Raw genomic sequence first — 18,755 nt, 5'->3', positions numbered from 1 at the left:
GAGTCTGCACCGACCACAATCCCATCCAGGCCCTACTCCCATATCCCTACATATTTACCCGCTAATCCCTCTAACCTACGCATCTCAGGACACTAAGGGGCAATTTTAGCATGGCCAATCAACCTAACCCGCACATCTTTGGACTGTGGGAGGAAACCAGAGCACCCGGAGGAAACCCACGCAGACACGAGGAGAATGTGCAAATTCCACACAGACAGTGACCCAAGCCGGGAATCGAACCCAGGTCCCTGGAACTGTGAAGCAGCCGTGCTAATCAGTGTGCTACCGTGCTGCCGTGTGCATTTTAGTTGCTGCAATTCCAACATTACAACAATGGCTACACTTAAAAAGTACTTCATTATCTGTAAAGCACTATGAGGCATCAATGGCCATGATAAGCACTATAAAATGCATGTCTTTCCATAATGTTTTTGATTAGTTTGAACTTGAATCTCTTCATCCTCATGTCATAGTTTACTTTAAGATGCTCTTTGACCTTATTACATTGTTTACTGTTCACAGAGCTCCAGTGGCATTATTATTTTACCATTACGAATGTTGTCTATAAAGTGTGATTTTAAGTGGTAAAGGAAGAAAATGTGAAGTTACAGGAAGTGCTTACCATTTATGCCCCATACCTTTGCAAGATTACTTTTGCAATATCTCCTGTATTAAGCTGAAGAGCCCAAATTTCTACTGTCTTCTCTAATAGCGCAGGCCTTGGTCACTAGAAGGCATCAACTTCCTGCCTCTTCCCTGAACTGCCTCCGAAAATTGTTCTTCATTTTTAAGATACGGGATTGGACACTGAAAACCTTTTCAGACAACGAGTGATTTAGGTCTGGAATGCACAGCCTGGAAGTGTGGTGGAGGCAGGTTTGATTGAGGCATTAAAGAGGACTTTAGAAGATTACTTGAATAGAACAAATGTGCAGTGATATGGGGAAAAGATAGGGGAATGGCTCTAAGTCTTGATGCTCGTTTGGAGAGCTGGACACAATGGGCCAAATGATCTCCATCAGTGCTATAACAATTCTGTAATCCTATCCTCATTGTGATCTATACAGTTTGCATTTGCTTAACCTGCATGCTACTATTTTGGCTATATAGTTCAGCACTTTATTTGCTTTGGTGATCGTTGGTTTGTAATGATTGTACGCATCTCAGCGACTAACACCCTTTTTACTCAGTGCAGCTCACATTACATTTCATTATAGATGGATCAATCTGAACAATCGTATTCATCCCTGCTGTTATTAATCTTTCTGACATGAAGTCGATGATAAAGTTTCTTTAACTTTGAACATAGTTGAATATTTAAATATTTGACCTTATTTACAAGGTCAAATCATTTCATGTAACTCTCAGATTGCAGAGATATGGGGAATGGTTGCACAGAATGCTTTCTATCTGCTATAAACAACATCTGTTGACTGTAGCACATTTCTTTGATTTTGCCAACACTATCTCAAAGCAAACAGCCATATACTGTCAACAAATATTGAACTTTACTTCATCAAACAATTTTTTACATCCTTTTTGGTGAATTTCTGGATTTTTATCAACTCAGGAGTGACTTCCCGCCGTTGCGCTACCAGAAACTGGACAACAACTTTGACTTCATTTAGACAGGTACAACACATTGGGTGGAATTCTACAAACTCATTGCGCACGTTTTTCGGTGAGAAAATATCGTAAAATCATGAGCGAGCCAACTAGTGGGAATGGCGCCAGTTTTCGCACCCTTTCCCATCTTGCTAAAAGAAAATTGACATGATTGGGAACTCACCCAGGATGGGGAGTCATCAATTTGCATTTTTTTGAATTCATCACAATGTCGTTAGCGAGCTTCACTCCCAATCGTCCCAGCGCACCTGCCTTAACAACCTCGTTCGCTGCGGCTGCAACCAGCGACTAAAACACCTTCTCTATAAAAGTCAGCTTCAGGCATTGGGCAGTGAGGGTGAGCGAGGAGGTAGGTCGCTGGTTGCAAACGGCTCCGTGCAGGGTTGATTCATGGCGGCCATCTTGTGTTTTGGGTGTGGGGGTCTGCGTGTATATGGTGGGGGGGATAGGGGGATGTTGTTGCTCACGGGGTTCGACTTTGGCCTCTCAGTGCTGACCCGGGCCTGAGCGCTGACCTCGGGTCTTCACGCTGACTCGGGGTCCTCGTGTTAGCAGCAGCAAGCACTGTTGGTGGTGGGGGCTGGGCTGGAAACTCTCAGAACTGACAGTGCTGCAGCCTCAGGACTTGTAAAACAGTGTTGTCTCGGGCTGCTACTGCATGGATTCTGGGTGAGTGTCTGTGTGGAGGGGAACGAGGAGGGGGCTATATTGCCTTTTTTGGGGGGATATTGCCTTTCTGGGGGAGGAACAGGGGAGTGTGCATGGCTTGTCTGGGGAAATGCAGGGGAGAATTGGGGAGTGAGTGTGGCTTGTCTGGGGGTGATGGAGGAATTGGGGAGTCTGTGTTGCTGGGCTGGGGGCAAGCAGATTTCGCTAACTTTTCCATCTCTCCCCCTTCACCCCCCGCAACCCCCCCCCCCCCCCCCCCCCCGTGCCACAAGATTGACAATGGCTTACACAGTGCAACCCATTGATCTTGCTGCTCTTTTGGTTGCTGCTGAAAATGAGGAGGAGGAGCAGGAGGATGAATTGCAGGCAGAGAAGCCCCAGACCTTGCCACTCGCAGGAGGAGAGGGAAAGAGCCGCTGGAGGCAGGACGTGGCCTCCAATCGCCCTGAGGGGGGGTTGCATGAGAAGGAGAGTGCGGAGACCAGGGCAGTTCCACACGTGAGAGTCCTTTGAGCAGCTGCCGGACTTTGCGTGCCACCAATGCCTTCAGCTCCGAAAGGGCTGCAAGATTCACGGACATCACAAGGATGCACATCATGCATGTCTGTGCCAGACACCCTGGCAGCGTGCATAACAGCTTTATATTGAGGAGCTCAGATGTCCCAGAGGTCCTTGAGGAGGAGCCCAAGCTCCTGGCTTGTGGGGGACATCGGGTACCTGATTCGGACTTGGATGATGACGCCTGTGTGGAGGCTTGAGACTGAGGCAGAGACCCGGTATAATGACGCTCACATTGCCACCTGGCCAATCATGGAGCAGTGCATAGGGATCCTCGGTTCAGGTGCCTGGACCACTCTGGTGGGGCACTCCAGGATAGCCGCCTGATATTGTCGTGCATTGTGGTGGTGTGCTGTGCCCTGCACAATCTAGCACAGCAGCAAGGAGACCACCTGGACGAGGAGGAGGTGGAGGCTAATCAGGCGGGCGTTGCTGAGGAGGAGTCCGCCCAGGAGGAGGAGGATGACGACTAACACCTCCAGGCACTGGAGGACTTGTAGCAGCAAGGGTCAGGCATGCGATACCTGATACAATATGCCCTTGTATATTTTGTACAAATCTCACACTGGACTGATATTTGCTCTATGAGATCATTATCGCCTTTACCCAGCATACCTGCACCCTGAAGCAGTGCTCTCATTCTCCAGTGATGCTGGATGAGCAAACTGCTTATGAAGTTTCAAAATAATCTTCTTTTTGTCCATCAAGCTGCTTTCTGTAAGTGACACTAATGCATCATGAATCCTTTGGTTAGACATTTTCGGTTCACTTAAGGAAAGGCAATAATGATGAAGATAAGGACCATGAAGACATTGTTTTGGTCACAGAAAAATTGAGCCCAATAATGAGTGGTGATGATTGACTCTTTCAACTGTGCAGTTTTGGATAGTGGATGTACATCAACTCTATGTGACAAAGATTGGTTATATTGCTATTTAAGGTCCCTTGATTATAAAGAACTACAATACCAAGGGAAAACCAAAGTATGGCCTTAGCTTTGTCACTTCTGGCTAGAAGTAAGATGAGAAGCATGTCACCATTGGTTACATTATAACAGATTCAATGTTATCATTGGTTACATTATAACATGGGACTCCTCCCAACAGCCTCGCAGTCGGTCCAGTGTTTCTGTCAGCCCCTCCTGCATTCCCTGGCTCTGTTGCTGCATTTCCAGCAGCAGAGGGAGAAGTGATGTCAGAGGCCCAGCAAGTAGCCTGGGGCCAGCTGAGTCCTCGCCTCCAGCAGGCTCCCGCGTGCCGGTGGCCTCGGACATTCTCTCCTCCACCCGATGTATATCAGCGGATGTGTCGTGCGCACCAGAGAGTGACCCAGATACCTCATCACTAACCTGATCCGCCGATGTGAGAGTCTCTATGATGGTGAAGTGCAAGGTGGAAGCTGATGTGAAATTGGTGCCGGCTTCATTGCCTTCCTCTGAGGAATTCTCCGAGTTGTCATGGGAAGGATGGGTAGGAGCAACAGTGGGGGGGGGGGCAGGCAATGATGCCAGATGGGCCCGGTGTGTCCCTTCCTGCAACACATGACACAAGGTTAAGTTCAAGGGAAGGATAGGAGTCTGGGCTGCATGCAACTTACTTCAGAGTGGAAGATTGGTAACTGCTCACTTCTATGCTCCAGCCTGACCTGGCGCTCACTAATGGTCCATGTGCCCTCCTCTCCTGCAAGCTCCAGTGCCCACTCCTCAAAGGGGGTGAGGGCCTGGATCTCGGGTACACCACCCCCTGTATTCACCCAGTTCTGATGGTTATGGGCATTCTTCTCCTGTGGGGACAAAAGTAGCCATGTAAGTTCTGATGGCAGGAGTCTTGCAGGGTGTCAGGGGGTGGCCCTCAGAAGTCAAGGTTTGTGAGACTCTTGTGGTGGGTTGGAGGGAGGTGTTAGGGGGTGAGGGGCTGGAAGCATGCAGGGTGCTGGGGGTAGAGGGAAAGATGCCAGATCAGGTTTAATACTTACCCTTGCAGCCCAGATTAGGTCATTCAGTTTCTTCTGGCACTGTTTCCCAGTCCTCCTGTCAAGTGCCCTAGCACTCACACATGCTGCCACTGCCTCCCAGGCTGCATTGCCATCCTTTCCCCTGGGGCGCCATCCCGCTGGGGAGAAGAGGGTCTCCCTCCTACCCTCCACTGCCTTCAGCAATCGGCAGGGGTCTCCATCTGAGAAATGGGGGGCTGTCTTCCTTGAGGCCATCTTCCTGCATGCCTGCCTGTTTGTCCATCCTTGGGCTTTTATGCAGCTCTCCCTTGTTAGGACAGATCAACTGCAGGCAGTTTGGGTGAGACACACGCCCGTTAGAGCATTCCAGTGAGTTTAAAGCAGTTTACCTTGTTGCCATGGAGGGAATGCCAAGTCAGCACTTGCAGGTGGGATGATAATGGGGAGCAGGGGGACAACGTGCCTCTGTGATGATCGGGGACAGGGGACAGAGAGGGTCAAATCGCCCAGCGATCAGGGGCAAGGGGGTGATGAGGGGACCATGTGCAAAGGGTGTGTAAGGGAGCCAATACTGTTGGGAGGGGACTTCCCCAATATCCATGGGGGGGGGTGTGGGAAGCTGTATCTGGCCTGGTGGTGGGGGCGGGGAAGGGGGGTGGGTCTGTCAGGAAAACTGCTTTTTTTTAGCTTTTATTGCGCATGCGTAGTTTGCGTCTCCAATCTGAGCTGCAGACTGTATGGTGAGTTAAACCCGCCCATTGCTTCAAGTGGCTAGAAACAGTCTAGCCCATTTTTTTCAATATCTAAGTCCATAAGATTGGAACTCACCCAAAAAGCAGATCTGAAACTCACCTGTTTTCACGCTAGCTGGACACTTAGAGTTATTCTCAAAATATTCTGCCAACTGCGTTAATGCTTACAACCATTGGAAGTTCCTGGAACTGGATTAGAGAATTGGAGGGACATTAAAATGAGAACCTGGCATTTATTTTTACCTACTGTGTGAAGGAACAACATGAGGTGAATTAGATAACGGCAGACCAGTGAACAAGCCCAAGGCCTTTTCAGCGTTTTGTGCACTAACCAACCAACGTTGCTGTATTCATTCTATATTCACTGACCTGGAACAACTGCAGCATGGTGGAGTTTTATTCAACTGTACATACTGAGTTATGGAGTACAATTAAATAATAAATCAAATAAAAGCAAAATACTGCAGATGCTGGAGATTTAAAATGAAAACAAAATGCTGGATAAATTCAGTAGGTCTGGCAGCATCTGTTGAGAAAACCAGAGTTAATGTTGCCAGTCAAAATGACCCTTCTAGAGAATCATGCTATTTCATATAATAATGTCCATATAAGCTGGATTAGAACTGGAAGTTCCGATTAAACTTTAAAGCATTAAGGTATGAGCTGCAAACCATTTGGCTGAAAGAAATTTGCAACAATCAGAATATTTATTTACTGCAGTATGCAACAACCACAAGATAATATTGGAACTACAGGGAAAACCATGGGCTGGATTACAACTAGCCCCCGGATATCTGCTCGCAGTCGGTGGCGGTGGGGGGGGGGGGAGGGGGAACGACATGTAAATTATAAAGATGGTTAGCCCACTGAATTCCCGTTAATCCCTGGCCAGCTCCACATAAAATAATAGGTGGGCAGGTGCTGAAGTAGGCAGCCTGCCCTTCATTTTATAAAATAATAATTCATGGACAATTGAGCTTGCTAACAGACCAATTGAACCAAATACTGTGCTGCCCATACCATAATACAGTCAGCATGAGCAAGAGGGCTGCATTCAACAGGAAACCTTGTTGACAGTGGCAGGACCAGAAGATCTTCCCACCGGTCAATGGCGAGCCTCCTATCCCAGCGCATGGAAGATCCCACCCAAGATTCAGTTGGAACAGTTAATATTTTTTAAAATCACACAAGCTTCCTTGATCCACCTTCAGGATGTGCATGTTCTACCTTACTCGTAGATCTCTGTGCATCCTGGTGTTGGATTCTCCAGTATGGTGGCAGTTGGCATTCACCAACTTTAGAGGTTGTACAGTCAAAAGTGCTTGAAGGCTAATGGAATGTTATCCTTTATTATGAGAGGAATTGAACATAAAAGAATGTTATGCTTCAGTTCTCCACGAGATACAGTCTCTTTGGTGAGACTGTATCTCGAATACTCCCATCTCCTTCCTTCCCACTTTTTAACCAGTTAGGTGTGCAGTTTTAGTCTCATTTGAAGAAGATTGTAAATGCATTGGAAGTGATTCAGAGGATGCTTACTGGATTGATACTGAGATTGATTCTTAACAGGAGAGTTGAACAGACTGGGTTTGGTTCTACTAGAGTTTAGAAGAGTGAGGGGTGAGCCAATTGAAGTATGTCAGATCCTGAACAGTCTCGACAAGGTGGACGTGGAAAGGATGCTTCCTCTTGTTGGTGTGTCCAGAGCTAGGGGGCATTGTTTTAAAATTAGGGGTCACTCTTTTCAGACGGAGAAATATAGGGGGTGATTCTCCCATCCTGCCATGCTAATGTTTTAGCATGCTGGGCTGGGAGAATCACGTGTGGGCCGATTTGCGGGATTCACGCATGCGTTCCTGTTGTGCATGCACCGATTTGAGCACCAGGTATCTGGCGCAGTCGGGACAATGCTGGAAACTGACAGTAACAGCAGGTAAATCATTCAAATCTTACTTTATTGTTATTTAAATGTGATTATTGGGCCCCGGCACTGCCCAAGGGGCAAAGTGCCTATGCTCAGGGGGCACCTTGGCACTATCCACCGGGCATCGGGCAGTGTGAAAGGGAGTGGGGCCTAAGGGACAGGGCCTGTTGGGGGCGGAGCCCAGGGGGCAATCCATGGGGATGGGGGGTCCCGCTGCTAGTCTGCATGGAGATTGGTCAGGCTGGAGCGAGGCCAGTGATCGGGGCAGGTTAAGGTGGCTGGTCTGTGGGGGGGAGGAGGGAGACTGCCAGTGGGTTCAGCGGGGGAGGGGGTCTGCCAGGTGGAATGGGGGGGATTGTCACTGCTGGGGAGTGGCGCTGGAGATCAGGACACTCCGGGACAGGGGGGTTTGGGCTGGCCCACGAATAATTGGGGGAGGCCGCGATTGAGCCTTGGGGGAACAGGGTGGGGGGGGGGCCCGCACTGTGAGGGTCCCGGTCTGGCCAGCGATCGAGCTGGCCAGCAAACTGCAGGCTGACAGTTCAGGGCCACTGCCAGTGTCAGCCTCTGTCATGAATAGGCCGCACCCTCGAGCTTTTAATTAATTATATTCACGTTTGTGACCTCTGAATTGCACAAGGTGTGGGAGATTCCAGTGTGAACTCACACTGTAAAAACAATCGTGCTTTATATCAGTTTTCCGTGAATTCAGCACTTAGAACTTTTTTGGGAGAATCGCCCCCTCCCCCATATTCTTTCAGAGGGTTGTGCGATTTTGGAGTTCTGCCTCAGAAGGCGCTGGAGATGGGGGGTCATTGAATATATAATATTGAATACTATAAGGCGAAGGTAGATGGATTTTTGTTAGGCAAAGCAACCAACCCCCGACGACTTTGTCACTTCTTGCCTGCCACCAAGTACCCACACCTGACCTTTCACCTTTCTATGGGGGCAATTCTCCCAAAAAAGTTCGAAGTGCTGAATTTGCAGGAACATTGATGTAAAGCATGATTGTAGGCTGCACAGAGGTCAGCTGCATTTCATAACCCCGTTTGGCCAACTGGAGTCTACTTGTCTGCTAGGACAAAGGGCCCTTCAACCTTCCTTTCAATACTTATTGGTTGAGGCATGTAACTACCTCAGAGACCCAGACAAGGGATACGCATCTATTCAAAAAGACAAAATGTGGAGAAAGAAGAATCAGGTGACATGGACCTCTAGCTGGTGGAACCAGTTATATTGGCTTCCTGCACTGCAAACTCAGCCTGCCATTTCACCATCTAAATAGCAGCATCAGGGAAAAGGGGTTCTGCCCAGAATGAATATCTGGCCTATCTACACTGCCTCTGCTGAAACCTCTGCCCATAGAATTGATTCACCTCTGCATGCCTGTTTAATCATGTGAAGTCAACACCACTGGCGAAGTGAACTACCTAAATTCAGTTTTCAACCCGCCAACCTTTATGAAGGAATAGCTCATTGGACTTTGATTGTGGACCCACATGAAATTTTCAACCCTCATTTGCTGTCAAAATGTTGCTGTGGGCGGAAAATACAGTGAAAACCACATTCCTGATTTTCCACATCCCTCACCGTGATGTCATGAGGTTCACAGTCACAAAGGGCCTCATTTTAATGTTTATGAATTCATTTGAATGTAATTACCAAAACCCGCCACATAGTTCCCCCCTCAATGAATATTCAAGTCTGACGTCAGCAAGGTTTACAACAGCTTTTTGAAGATGTGAATCAGTCAAGAGTATCCTCCCGGGAGCGCCAAGTTAAGTATAGCCTCTGGGCGAAGAGGGCCATGCCTGGCAGTGCCTCGGCACTGATCCTTGGCACAGATTGGCACTGTGTCAACTTGGCAGTGCAAACTTATGCCAAGGGGACGTGACAGGCGGCAGAGAGCCCCCGATACCTCAGTTGCCGATGAGGAGTTGAGCTTCAGTTCTGACTGGCGTGCTCTTTAAAAATGACGCCCCAATCTCTGTGGAGCTGACTGTGCTGGCTCTATCAGGTCACACCCTGCCCTGCCAGACTGATGCAACGCCTATCCATTTTATTTCTTCAGAGAGGCTCAAGATCTGGACTACAAACTTGGCTATATAGCTGGAGAAGCACAGACCAGTGTTCAGCCAGAGCCTGACACACTGAAAAGTATAGGAAACTGCCAAATTATATTTCTTTTCTCTGTGTGGTTTCTGTTTTGTAAATATTTATTTTGAAAGTGTTGGAGCATAAAAATCAAGGCTGACACTTCAGTGCAGTACGGCCTTGATGTTTGTGCTCAAGTCCTGAAGTGGGACTTGAATCTGACTCAGCGCCAAGACACATTGAGCTATGTTTAACACTAAAATGAGTTTATACCATTCTCAGGAGGTCTTTCGAAATGCTTCAACCCTTTTAAAATATGGATATGCACTGGGTTTGATTAATATCAAACACAGGATGTGGTACAGCTCCTATCTTTTTCCCATTTACGTGTCAATGAAGTTCTGAGATAAGTTCTGTGGTAACACTCTAGTCCTCAGTGAATTTAGGCACTGGATAAAGATTTTTAATTAAATCAAAGCTTGGAGTGCTACTCGACTCATCTCCAAATTAGTAACATCTCTTTCACCCATAACTATACTTTTCTTTTGCCAGTTCATTTGTCTGATTTCTTTCTCTCTTTGAAATTCACTTTCCTTTTCTCTTTTCTCTCTTGCTAACTTCTCTCTCGCATGTCTCTTTTTCTATCTCAAACTGCTTCATCTGCAACTGAATTCTAGCCAACTCAAGCTGCATTCTACCTTGACCAGCCTTTTCTTCTTGAATCCAAATACCCTGTTATTGCCTCAAATATTTTGACATTTTGCTTGTAACTCTTCAACTTTTTTGCTAATGCTATTAATGTGACTACTAATGTGACAGCGTGGCCCCTTTAAGGATGATCATTCATTGGTTACATGACTCTCCCGGGGCCTGTCGGAATGGAGCATGCGAATCTCAGCCTATTGGGTGTTCCATGTTGGTGGAACCTTCAGTGTGAACCCTGGGAGGTCATTGGGACTAGACCTCTATCTGTACTCAGCATATCTGTATATAGTTATAACTGTTGTTCAATCAATCACTATTGTGTTTTAAGGCTTCTTCGTCATATTACCTCACACTACAATAGCTAACCTTGGTTAATTGTTGCAAATCACTCAAGGATAAATTTCCCTCTTCAGAAAAGTCATTGACATTGAAAAGCTATCATGCTTTTCAACAAGTATTGTACCATGAGATCCTTGTAGCCTTAAGTTCCATCAGTTCTTGTGTAAATCTGGTCACGGTGGGCCAATTTTAATTCACTACTGTAAAATAATATCATGGTGATCAGTTTGCATAGAATGTAAATAGAGTTAACATTGTATCATGTGACTGGGAGAGTAGAAGAATACCAACTCAATCAACTTTGGTGTTCTTTATCTCATAATTCCTGGATCTGAAAGGAATAAATTGATATTGAAGCTTCACCACATTCTTTTCGGTATAACCATTGTTCAACAAGTAAACCCCACTGAGTAATTGTATTCAAATTTGCACAAGTCTCAATTTTTTTTGTAACTTAACCATCAGGTATGATTTACATATTATCATTATAATAGGTTACTCACTTCCTCCTGCAACTATGGTACATTAATCAAAATTCTGTGTCAAAGGAAGCCGAGAGATTATACTCGCTTCATACCAAAGCTGTTTTTCAATACAATATTTTACAAATCATGCAAAAGACTTACAGGGATGTTGCCAGGACTAGTGGGACGGAGTTATAGAGAGTGGTTGGACAGACTAGGACTTTATTCCTTGGAATGTAGGAGAATGAGAGGTGACCTTATTGAGGTGTATAAAATCATGAGGGAAGGGGAATTGTAAACTAGAGGGCATAGGTTTAAAATCAAAAGAGAAAATGCTGGAAAATCTCAGCAGGTCTGGCAGCATCTGTAAGGAGAGAAAAGAGCTGATATTTTGAGTCCAGACGACCCTTTGTCAAAGCTGAAATTTGTCAAATTTGTCAAAGCTGAAATCCGCTTTGACAGAGGGTCACCTGGACTCAAAACGTCAGCACTTTTCTCTCCTTACAGATGCTGCCAGACCTGCTGAGATTTTCCAGCATTTTCTCTTTTGGTTTCAGATTCCAGCATCCGCAGTAATTTGCTTTTATCCAGAGCATAGGTTTAAAGTGAGAGGGGAAAGATTTAAAAGGGACCTGAGGGGCAACTTCTTCACACAGAGGATGGTGCGCATATGAAATGAGCTGGCAGAGAAGGTGGCTGAGGCAGGTACAAGAGCAAAATTTAAGAAGCATTTGGATAAGTACATGGATGGGAAAGGATTAGAGGGATATGGGTCAAATGCGGGCAATTGGAACAAGCTGGGAGGGCACCATGTTTGGCATGGACTATTTGGGTGAAGGGCCTGTTTCTATGCTGTATTGTTCTATGTTCATAGCTCCTTGAAAGTGGAGTCACAGGTGGACAGAATGGTGAAGCAGGCATTCAGCATGCTTGGTTTCATTGGTCAGAACATTGAATACAGGAGTTGGAACGTCTTGTTGAAGTTGTATAAGACATTGGTAAGGTCACACTTGGAATACTGTGTACAGTTCTGGTCACCCTATATAGAAAGGATATTATTAAACTAGAATGAGTGCAGAAAAGATTTACTAGAATGCTACCGGGATTTGATGGTTTGAGTTATAAGGAGAGGCTGGATAGACTGAGACTTTGTTCTCCGGAGCGTAGAAGGCTGAGGGGTGATTTTACAGAGGTCTATAAAATAATGAGGGCACAGATCAGCTAGATAGTCAATGTCTTTTCCCAAAGGTAGGGGAGTCTAAAACTAGAGGGCATAGGTTTAAGGTGAGAGGGGAGAGATACGAAAGTGTCCAGAGGGGCAATTTTTTCACACAGAGGGTGGTGAGTGTCTGGAACACGTTGCCAGAGGTAGTAGTAGAGGCGGGTACAATTTTGTCTTTTCAAAAGCATTTAGACAGTTACATGGGCACGATGGGTATAGAGGGATATGGGCCAAATGCGGGCAATTGGGATTAGCTTAGGGGTTTAAAACAAAAGGGCGGCATGGACAAGTTGGGCCGAAGGGCCTGTTTCCATGCTGTAAATCTCTATGACTCTATATAGCTTTCATAAATTATGAATATTTAAGAGCAGAAATTCAAATCAAACTTGCTCATGAAGAGTTATATTTGTTATTCTCCTGGTGGATATGAGTTCATTTGAGATTTGGTATCAGAAACAGAATTCATTTTTACAATTTTCATGCATTTTTTGATGTCGCAGCATTAAAATGTTGTAATGTTTGCCATTTAATCTATCAAAGGAAAGCAAACATGACATCTGGAGCCAACATTGCGTTCACTACTTTCTCCTGATCTTGTCCTCTAGTGAGGAACTCAGGAGAAGGTGACCACCCGAGCTCTAAAAATAAAACCAAGATGAATGAGTGTGACAACACAGATCTCACATCGCGTATCCGCTGAAAGTTGGGACTGTGCATGTCAGGACAGGAGACAAGGGAGTTCAACCTTCCTACCTATTCATGCTCGTCAGGCAAGAGTTAGTTCTTAACTGGATAATGATATACTTATATATTTACTTAACAAAATTAACAAGGGTGTGAAGTAAAACAAAATGGAATAAGACTGACAAAGAACAAAGAAAATTACAGCACAGGAACAGGCCCTTTGGCCCTCCAAGCCTGCACCAACCATGCTGCCCGACTTAACTAAAAACCCCTATGCTTCCGGGGACCATATCCCTCTATTCCCATCTCATTCATGTACTTGTCAAGACGCCCCTTAAAAGTCATTACCGTATCCGCTTCCACTACCGCCCCCGGCAATGAGTTCCAGTCACCCACCACTCTCTGTGTAAAAAATCTGCCTCGTATATCTCTTTTAAAACTTGCCCCTCGCACGTTAAACCTATGCCCCCTAGTAATTGACTCTTCCACCCTGGGAAAAAGCTTCTGACTATCCACTCTGTCCATGCCTCTCATAATCTTGTAGACTTCTATCAGGTTTCCCCTCAACCTCCGTCGTCCAGTGAGAACAAACCAAGTTTCTCCAACCTCTCCTCATAGCTAATGCCCTCCATACCAGGCAACATCCTGGTAAATCTTTTCTGTACCCTCTCCAAAGCCTCCACATCCTTCTGGTAGTGTTGCAACCAGAATTGAACACTATATTCCAAGTGCGGCCTAACTAAGGTTCTATAAAGCGGCAACATGACTTGCCAATTTTTAAACTCAATACCCCGGCCGATAAAGGCAAGCATGCTATATGCCTTCTTGACTACCTTCTCCACCTGCATTGCCACTTTCAGTGACCTGTATACCTGTACACCCAGATCCCTTTGCCTATCAATACTCCTAAGGGTTCTGCCATTTACTGTATATTTCCTATCTGTATTAGACCTTCCAAAATGCATTACCTCACATTTGTCCGGATTAAACTCCATCTGTCATCTCTCCGCCCAAGTCTCCAACTGATCTATATCCTGCTGTATCCTCTGATGGTCCTCATCACTATCCGCAAATCCACCAACCTTTGTGTCGTCCGCAAACTTACTAATCAATCCTCCAAATCATTTATATATATTACAAACAGCAAAGGTCCCAGCACTGATCCCTGAGGAACACCACTTGTCAAAGTCCTCCATTCAGAAACGCACCCTTCCACTGCTACCCTCTGTCTTGACCGAGCCAGTTTTGTATCCACCTTGCCAGCTCACCTCTGATCCCATGCGACTTCACCTTCTGCACCAGTCTGCCATGAGGGACCTTGTCAAAGGCCTTACTGAAGTCCACGTGAGACACGACCTCCACTTCATAAAACCATGTTGCCTCTCACTAATACGTCCACTTATTTCCAAGTGGGAATAAATCCTACCTCGAAGAATCCTCTCCAATAATTTCCCTACCACTGATGTAAAACTCACCGGCCTGTAATTACCTGGATTATTCTTGCTACCCTTCTTAAACAAAGGAACAACATTGGCTATTCTCCATTCCTCTGGGACCTCCCCTGTAGCCAGTGAGGATACAAAGATTTCTCTCAAGGCCCCAGCAATTTCCTTTCTTGCCTCTCTCAGTATTCTGGGGTATGTCCCATCAGGCCCTGGAGACTTGTCTACCTTGATGTTTCTCAAGAACCCCAATACCTCCTCCTTTTTGATCTCAACATGACTCAAACCATCTACACATCCTTTCCCAAACTCATCATCCACCAAGTCCTTCTCTTTGGTGAATACTGACGCAAAGTACTCATTTAATACCTCACCCATTTCCTCTGGCTCCACACATAGATTTCCTCCCTTGTCCTTGAGTGGGCCAACCCTCTCCCTGGCTACCCTCTTGCTCTTTATATATGTGTAAAAAGCCTTGGGATTTTCCTCAATCCTGCTGGCCAATGCTTTTTCATGACCCCTTTTAGCTCTTCTTACTCCTTGCTTAAGTTTCTTTCTACTTTCCTTGTATTCCACACTTGCTTCGTGTGTTCCCAGCCTCCTAGCCTTGACAAATGCTTCCCTTTTCTCTTTGATTAGGCTCACAATATCTCTCGTTATCCAAGGTTCCCAAAACTTGCCATACTTATCCTTCATCCTTACAGGAATGTGCCGGTTCTGAATCCCTATCAACTTACACTTGAAAGCCTCCCACATGCCAGATGTTGATTTGCCCTCAAACATCTGCCCCCAATCTACATTTTTCAGTTCCTGCCTAATATTGTTGTAATTAGCCTTCCCCCAATTTAGCACCTTAACTTGAGGACTACACTTATCTTGATCCATCAGTACCTTAAAGCTTACTGAATTGTGGTCACTGTTCCCGAACTGTTCCCCTACTGAAACATCGACCACCTGGCTGGGCTCATTCCCCAATACCAGGTCCAGTATGGCCCCTTCCCTAGTTGGACTATCTACACACTGTTTCAGGAAGCCCTCCTGGATGCTCCTTACAAACTCTGCCCCATCCACACCCCTAGCACTAAGTGAGTCCCAGTCAATATAGGGGAAATTAAAATCTTCCACCACAACAACCCTGTTACTTTTACACCTTGCCAAAATCTGCCTACATATCTGTTCCTCAATCTCCTGCTGGCAGTTGCGTGATCTTAAATATAATCCTCTCAATCCCTCCCAACAGCTTATATATCACCCCTTCTCTGTTCTCTCTATTTCTCTCTACTTTCTGCGGCACTGTTCATCACAGCTAGATCGGCAACTGCCCGCTGGGACAGGTAACCCATTAACAATTCCACAGATGCTTGAAGCATTTCATTGGCATGCCTGTTGCATTGTGACCCCTGTCAGAATGTGGTCTCTATCAAAAACAACTGGACAGTTGCTACTTCCTACTATTGCAGTGCAGCACAGTCACTGCAGTGTCCATTCTGAGCACCAAGGGTTTAAACAGCTGCACGAGTTTCCAGAGGCACAAAATACACAGGAACAGAGGAAGGGTTACATTAAAAGAAACACAGGTTGATGGAGAGCCACTGTAGTAACTCGAGGCGACTCGATGTGGCGAGTAACAAACTAAAGGATTCATTGGATAAAAAGAAGTACATATATAAAACAAAGGGTTTAACAGCACAGCTGTACAGGTACACTCCTAACAAGACCCTAACTTCAACTGCAGCCTCCGGACCCCGGGAATGCCCTCACTCCCGATAGGCCCAAGTTTGCACGCTTGCTCTCCATTGGTTTCATGGTCACATGGCCTGCGAACGATCACTCATTCAAGGGGCCATGCTACCACACTCCTTCCCCCCCCCCCCCACCGCCCCCACACCCCCACCCCCAACCTCTTGGACTACCTGTGGTCAAATAAAAAGAAAAACAAAAGGCTCGCCCGATGGGAAGCAGTCAGCGGGGGTTTTTAAACCTGTAACTTTACCCGGACCAGGGTGTTGTATGTTCCGAGGTGAAGACTACCTGTCTGTAATCTGCAGGAGCAGCCTTTTCATTGGTGCACAATAAAGGGTGTTGGTGATGGCAAACTGGTATTTGGCTGAATTACTACAATTATCCACGAAAAAGTACCACAGCCTCTCAATGTACTGCCCCCAACTCGCCATTTGGGACCAAATGTCTCTATTTCCCCAAATAGCAGCATCTTTAAAATGGAGTCTGTACATTTCTCCTTTGACTTTGACTCTAAGAGATCACTTTCCTCCCCCTCCAACGCTGCAGTGTGGCTTTCGACGACTTTGTCCTTATCGCCAGCGTACTAACTCGAAGTGAATCGATGTGGCAAGTAACAAACTATCGGATTTATTGATTGAGAAGAACGATATACAACAAATGCTTTAACACCACAACTATACAGGTCTACTCCTAACAATGCCCTGATCCAACTGCATCCTCCAACCCTGGGAATGCACACCTTCGCTCCCCACAGGCCCTGGTTCATATGCTCACGCTCCATTGGTTCCAGCCTAGTTATGTGGCCCCACAAAAGATCACCCATTAAAGGGGACAAGCTACCACAGTCACTAAAAAAATTCTACATCAATGAATTTGAAGTAAATGGTCATATAGAAAAATATTAAAATACCGAGATAGAAAAGACAAGTACAGAACAGTGTCTAGCGTGTGTATGATATAAACAGGGGAACGCTCTCCTAAACAGACATACTCAAAGTTTAAACATATATAGATTTCAAATTCTTATTCTCATGTTGAAATCCCACTATGGCTTTGCCCATCACTACAAATATCGAGATTTCTGTGTTCCTCCAACTCTACTTGATTGTCCATCCCACATTTCCATTTCATCACCATTTGTGGCTGGGTCTACAGTGATAGAGTGAGTGAATGTTTGCGGATGTGGTGCCAATCAAGTGGCCTGCTTTGCCCTGGATAATGTTGAACTTCTTGAGTGTTACTGGAGTTGCATTAATCCAGGCAAGTGGAGAGTATTCCATCGTATTCCTGACCTTTGCCTTGTAGATTGTGGACAGGCTTTGGGGAGTCAGGAGTTGAGTTACCCTCTGCAGGGTTCCTAGCTTCTGACCTACATTTTTAACCACAGTATTTAAATGGCTAATCCATTTCAGTTTCTGGTCAATATCAAGCCTAGGATTTTGATAGTAGGCGATTCAGCAATGGTAATGCCATCAAATTTTAAGGGACGATGGCTAGATTCTGCCTTGCTGGAGATGATCATTGCCTGGCACATGTGTGGTTGTAACTTTACTTGCCACTTGTTAGCCCTTGCCTGGATTTTGTCAAGGTCTCGCTGATTTAGACATGGACTGCTTTTGTATCTGAGGAGTTGCGAATGGTGCTGAACATTGTGTAATCAGCACGAAACATTCTCATATCTGACCTTATGATAGAAGGAAGGTCATTGATGAAGCAGCTGAAGATAGCTTGGCCTTGGACACTACCCTGAGGAATTCCTGAAATGATGTCCTGGAGTTGAGATGACTGACCTCCAGCAACCACAACCATCTTCCTTTGTTCCAGGTGTGACTCCAACTAGCAGAGTTTTCCCCTGATATCCATTGACTCCAGTTTTGAGAGGGCACCTTAATGCCATACTTGGTCACATGCTGTGTCGGTGTCAAGGACAGTTACTTTCACCTCACCTCTTGAGTTCAGCTCTTTTGTCCATGTTTGCACCAAGGGTGTAACTTGATCAAGATCTGAATGACCCTGGCAGAACCCAAAGCGAGTGTCTGAAAGTAGGTTATTGCTGAGTAAGTGTGGCTTGATAACACTGTTGATGGCCTCCACTGATGACCGAGAGTAGACTGATGAGTCATCAATTGGCTGTGTTGGATTTGTTCTGCTTTTTGTGTACAGGACATACCTGTGCAATTTTCCACATTACCGAGTAGAGGCCAGAGTTGTAGTACTGGAACAGATTGGTTAGGGGCATGGCATGTTCTGGAGCATAAGACCTCAGTACTTTGTTGGAATATTGTCAGGACCCATAGCCTTTGCAGTATCTCGTGCCTCCATCCATTTCTTGATATCATGTGGAGTGAATCGAATTGGCTAATGACTGGTATCACTGATACTGATGACCTCCAGAGGAGGCCGAGATGGATCATCAACTCAGCACCTCTGGTTGAAGATTGTTGCAAATGCTTCAATCTTATCTTTTGCACTGATGTGCTGGGCTCCTTCATCATTAAGGATGGGGATATTTGGGAAGCCTCCTCCTCCAGTGAGTTGTTTAATTGTCCACTACCATTCATGACTGGATGTGGCAGG

Source organism: Mustelus asterias, chromosome 20 (genome assembly GCF_964213995.1).
Source record: "Mustelus asterias chromosome 20, sMusAst1.hap1.1, whole genome shotgun sequence".
Taxonomy (NCBI): Eukaryota; Metazoa; Chordata; class Chondrichthyes; order Carcharhiniformes; family Triakidae; genus Mustelus; species Mustelus asterias.
Note: the sequence above shows the minus strand (reverse complement) of the source record.